Consider the following 6,000-nt stretch of genomic DNA (forward strand, 5'->3'; position numbering starts at 1 on the left):
TGAGATAAGAAAGCAAGTAGTAATCTGTTAGTGTGCTATGATGGTAGTTACCTGGTTTACAAAAAGGGTTTTTGTAAGCCATAAAACAGTGTATAAGCATAAGAATTGAAGACCATGCGTATGGAAGGTGTAAATGGTCACTTCCTCACAGTAGAATTTGGTACAAACAGGTCCCTTTAAGATTTACTGTTCACACTATGGAACATTTTGTTCCCATAATTAAAGCTTTCTTACATTTAATTGCCAACCTTTTGTCACTTTTGGGGGGATCTCAGAATACTTTCCGAGTGTATCTGATCAACTGTTGCTGCATAATCAGTCATTAAAACTCAGGCACACAACAGGTACTTCCACTGCTGATCTCATCCAGGCTCTCATCTGTAGGACAGCTGGGGTTGACTGATAGACTGCAGGTGTGTGCATTTGTTCCACATGGCTTAGCCTCCTTGGAAGAGTGAGCAAACCAGCACATTTCTCATCGTGATGTGGAAACACAAGATCATGACGTTCAATCATCCAAGTACATTTTTAAGCCTCTGCTTGTAATAACATTACATCTTTTCTCATAGGCAAAAGCAAGTTTTCCAAGCTGGTATTAGATAGGTGTCATTTTCTCAGCTTCCCAGCATGCAGACCTGCCATTGGGATATTCCCCAAGCTGAGTCCTGCTGAGAGGCAGAGCCCACCTAACACCATAGATGCCCCAAATCCCAGATGCTTGTTTACCCATTCTTTGCATCTACAGCATATGCCTGTGAACTAGGCATGGTCAGTCAGGTGTATGCAAACTTTAAACCTTAAACCCAAGAAGTAGGGATAGTAGAAAATTATTCAAGTGAGTAGAGTGGATAGTAAGTGCCTTAAAGATGTCAGCAATATGTGAGAGGGAGTGGAACTAGGGGATAGGGAGGTGGTTATATCTCTAGCCAGCAGATTCCTTATCTGGTGTCAGTGGCAGCAGTGGGACAGGCTGGTGTCCACAGTTTGGCAGTGGTGATGACCTCACTGGACTGACTTCATGGTGTGGCTAAAACTTCCTTCCAAGCCTGACTCTCCTTTCCTCTTGCAGTCTGCAAACTTAAAAAGACACCAAAAATTTCCTGTATCTGCTTAAGTCAGCTGGCATTTTTTATTTATAATCAAGAATCTTGACTGATAAGTAACTCCTTGTCATTTTGTGATGCTTAATTGGTAGCCATCTCTAGTCTCAATTTGTATTCCCTCTAATCCATTCTTCATTAAGCGATCAATGTCTTAAGAGGTATATCAGATCACATCATCCCTTTGCTTTAAAATCCTTCAATGGTTTCCTCTTGCATTTAGATATAAATCCAAATTTTCTTTTTTAGTGACCTGCAAGGACCTTCACTAACCCCTCAACCCACCAGGTCTCTCCAACCTCATCTTGCAACTTTCCTTTTGGATACTAGAAGCAGGAGCTTCCTCAGCTTTAGTAAACGAGTAGAAATTCCAACAATAAGCCACTTGTGAAGAGGAGAGGAGCAAGGAGGAGGCAAGATGGAGACAAGACTTGGAACTGAGTATCTATTATGGTACTTTTTAGGCTTGGGACCAATTCCCTAATGCTGATTCTTGCTTATTGCCTGCTTGACCTTTATAATTACAGTTTTTTCAAAACATAGTTTAAAATGTAAGCAGCTTAAAATTTTTTGACCTTTAAAATATTTTTAAATGAATTTCCTGAAGCTATTAAAAGCTGAGTCTCCTTAAGGTTAAGTTGATATTATTTTTTCAGTGTAATGGCTATATAGTTTATTTAAAGCTAAAAATTATCTGATTGATAAGACACATACTGTATCTCTCTTCTTTCCCCAGGCAAAAAGATTGTCCCATTAGGCAATATAAAGCAAATTATCTGATAATTGTATATCATGATAATTCTCTCCAGTCTAAAGGTGCTATTTGAATTTAAAGGTTGTCAAATTACTTCTGATTTCTAGTTCTGCATGTAAGGAAACTGGGAAGTCACCACTCCATCCTAACAAGTAAAAGCTGAACAACAACAAAAAGTCAACAGCTCTTTTTCCATCTGTAAGAGAGGTAAGGTCATAGGGCAAACTGCTGCCCCCCAAATTGAAGAGATGGGCAAATACATTGGAATCTCAGCTTAGTGGAGTTGAAACCCACAAGCAGAAATCTCTGCAAAAACCATTCACCAGAGCATTCTGTACCTCTTAAAGATCTGGCCCCAGGAGAAACTATTTAACCAGAGCCCAACATGCTGGGATTTTATCAGAGCCTAGCTGACGTGGAAAAGGGAAATACCCAACTCCAGCTTGCTCTAGCTATCTTGTCCCACATAAGAGGCCAGGAATGGTGGTGGTGTGTCGGGGCAGGGGGCTCAGAAGCACTTGTGAAGTTTACAGGGCAGAGGCACAGACACACTAGAAGACTGACACTAATCACAGGAGTATAGATGGTTTCCCCTCTACCCATACCTTACCACCACATTTCTAAAGGCTTACGGCAATTCCTTATAGCCAGTACATTATGTCCAGCTAACGGGGGGAAAAAATACAAGGCGTATTAAAAGGCAAAAGCCACAGTTCGAAGAGACAGTAGGCATTAGAACCAGACTTAGATATGGCAGGGATGTTGGAATTAACAGACTGGGAACTTAATTAAAACCACTGTTTAATATGCAAAGGGCTGTAATGGATAAAATAGCATGCAGGAACAGATGGGCAGTGCAAGCAAAGAGATGCAAACTAAGAAGAAATCAAAAAGAAATGCTAGACATCAAAAACACCGCAGAAATAAAATGCCTTTACCAGATAATAAAACAGGACATAGCTAAGAAAGGAATTGCTGAGCTTAAGGAATTCTCAATAGAAACTGCCAAAACTGAAAGAAAAACACCAAAAACCCAAGAACTAAGACAACTGCAAAAGGTATAGTTCATATATAATGGTAATACTAAAAGAAGACGAACAGAAGAAATATTTTAAACAATAATGATTGAGAATTTACCCAAGTTAATGTCTATTGCAGACTGTTGCCCTCAGAATAATATGTTGAAACTTCATCTCTAATATTAGTCATGTTATTTGGAGCTTTGGTCTTTGGGAGGTAATTAGATCATGATGATGGGGCCCTCATAAATGGGATTAGACACCAGAGAGCTCCCTTGCTCCTTCCACCATGCAAGCACAACAGTGAATCAGGAGGTGGATCTTCACCAGATGCTGAATCTGCCAGTGTCTTGATCTTGGATTTTCCAGCCTCCAGAACTATAAGAAATTTCTGTTTATAAGCCAATCCAGTTTATGATACTATGTTAGAGCAGCCTGAACAGACTGGATGCCAAAGCACAGATCCAAAAAACTCAGAACACCAAACAGGGTAAATGCCCCAAAACCACAACAAGGCATGTCATTTTCAAACTACAAATAATTGAAGATTAAAAATCCTGGAAGAAGCCAGAGGAAAAACGCATTTTACCTATAGAGGAGCAAAGATAAGAATTATATTTGACTTCTCAGAAACCATGAAGGAAGAGTGGTGTGTGAACAATGTTGAGAGAAAAAAACCCACCAACTTAGAATTTCTGTGCCTTGCGAAATTATCCTTCAAAAGTGAACAGTGGGACTTCCTTGGTGGCGCAGTGGTTGAGAGTCTGCCTGCTGATGCAGGGGAAGCGGGTTTGTGCCCCGGTCCGGGAAGATCCCACAGGCCGCAAAGCAGCTAGGCCCGTGAGCCATGGCCGCTGAGGCTGTGCGTCCGGAGCCTGTGCTCCGCAACGGGAGAGGCCACAACAGGGAGAGGCCCGGGTACAGCAAACAAAACAAAACAAAACAAAAAAAAACAGTGAAGACTCAGAATCAGAATTGAAGGAATTCGTTGCTAGTACACCTGTCCTGCAAGATAAGCTCTTGAGAGAAAAGGAAAATAATACAGATTATAAAGATCTCTACATAAAGGAAGAGCATCAAAGAAAGATTAGTGAAGGTAAAATTTTTTATTCTTAATTGACCTAACAATTATTTTGAACAAAATGTTAACAGTGTGTTTGATTACGTATGCTTACGTATGTCATATATGTGTATATTTGTATATTCTTATATGTAAATGAATGATAGCAATGATACAAGGGATGCTAGGGAGGAACTATTATTAAAAAGGACACTACTGGTGAAGCAGTGTAGTAGCATTTTAAAGTGGATTTGGATTAGCTGTATATTGCAAACTCTAGGATAACCACTTAAAGAAAGTAAAAAAGTATAACTGATATGCTAAGAAAATGGAAATACGCTCAAAACTACAAAAAGGAGAAAGAACAAAAATAAGGAACAAAACAAGTAGAACAAAAATAGAACAAACATGGTAGATATTAATCTAACTATATCAATAATCACTTTGAATGTCAATGGTATAAATAAAGGATATTATCAAAGTGAATCAAAAAAATAAAGTGGGTTTATTGTAGACAAGACACATACAGACTAAAAGTAAATGGATGAAGAAAGATATACCATGCTAATAATACTAATGAAAAGAAAGCAGGAGTACAGTAAGTCCCCTACATACGAACTTTCAAGTTATGAACTTGATGCAGATGCAAATGTGCATTCGCATGTCCAGTCACGTTAGTTCATGTGTCTAGTGTACATCGTCATGTGTGTGCATCCTCTACAAGTGGTTGTGCTTCTGTATACTTTACAGAGCACAGTATCTTTATATCAAGCCCATGGTGTCTGGAAGCAAGCGTAAAAGCAGCAGTGATACAGCTGGTACACTGCAGCCTATTGTGTTAGTTGGGTACCCAGGTTAACTTTTGTTGGACTTGTGAAAAACGACTTACAGATGTGCTCTCGGAACAGAACTTGTTTGTATGTAGAGGACACTGTACTCTTATTAATTTCAGAGTAGACTTCAGAGCAAGGAAAATTACCAGGGTTAATAAAAAGAGGCATAATGATAAAGGGATCTTCAAGAAAATATAAGAATCCTTATGCACCTAACAACAGAGCGTCAAAATGTGTGTAGCAAAAACTGATAGAACTGCAAGAAGAAATAGATAAATCCACTAGCTTGGATAGAAACTTCAACTCCCCTCTCAGAAGTGAACAGATCCAACAGGCAGAAGATCAGTAAGGACATAGCTGAACTCAGCACCACCAACAATCAACTGGATATAATGGACAGCTATAGATTGCTTCACCATTGCTTCACCACCAACAGCAGAATACACATTTTTCTCAGGTTCACCTAGATAACATTCTGGGCCGTAAAACTAAACTAAACAAATTTAAACAACAATACAATGCCTGCTCTCATTACCACAATGGAATTAAAGTAGAAATCAGTAACAACTGGAAAAATCCCCAAGTAATTGGAGATTAAACAACACACTTCTAAATAACAGGTCATTGTGAAAATCTCAATTTTAAAATATTTTGAAACGAAAATTGTGAGATGCAATGGAAACAGTGCTTAGAGGGAAATTTATAGCATTGAATGTGAATATTAGAAAAGAAGAAAGGTCTAAATCAATTTCCTAAGCTTCCACCTTAGAAAATTAGGAAAAGGAGAGCAAGTTATATCCAAAGTAAAGAGAAAAGGAAATAATAAAAATTAGAGCAGAAACCAATGAAATTGAAAACAGGAAATCAATAGAGAACAGCAAAAGAAAAGCTGGCTCTTTGAAAAGTTCAATAAAATTGATGAGCTGCTAGCAAGGCTAACTTAAAAAAGAGATGGGACACAAATTACTAATAATATAAATAGAAAAAGGAACATAATCTCAGACCCATGGGCATTAACAAGGATAATCAAAGAATAGTATGAACGACTTTATGCCCACACATTTGATAACCTAGATGAAATGGAGCAATTTCTTAACAAGAGAAAAATAGAAGATTTGGGCCCACAGATGGCTGGTCTACTTCTGGGGACTCTGTGTCTGAAGCCAGCACACCAAGACCACAGGTCACCATGGCCACACCATGGGTGTGTCCAAGAAGAAATTTGTGGGCATTG

The sequence above is a fragment of the Delphinus delphis genome, chromosome 4 (assembly GCF_949987515.2).
Source record: "Delphinus delphis chromosome 4, mDelDel1.2, whole genome shotgun sequence".
NCBI lineage: Eukaryota > Metazoa > Chordata > Mammalia > Artiodactyla > Delphinidae > Delphinus > Delphinus delphis.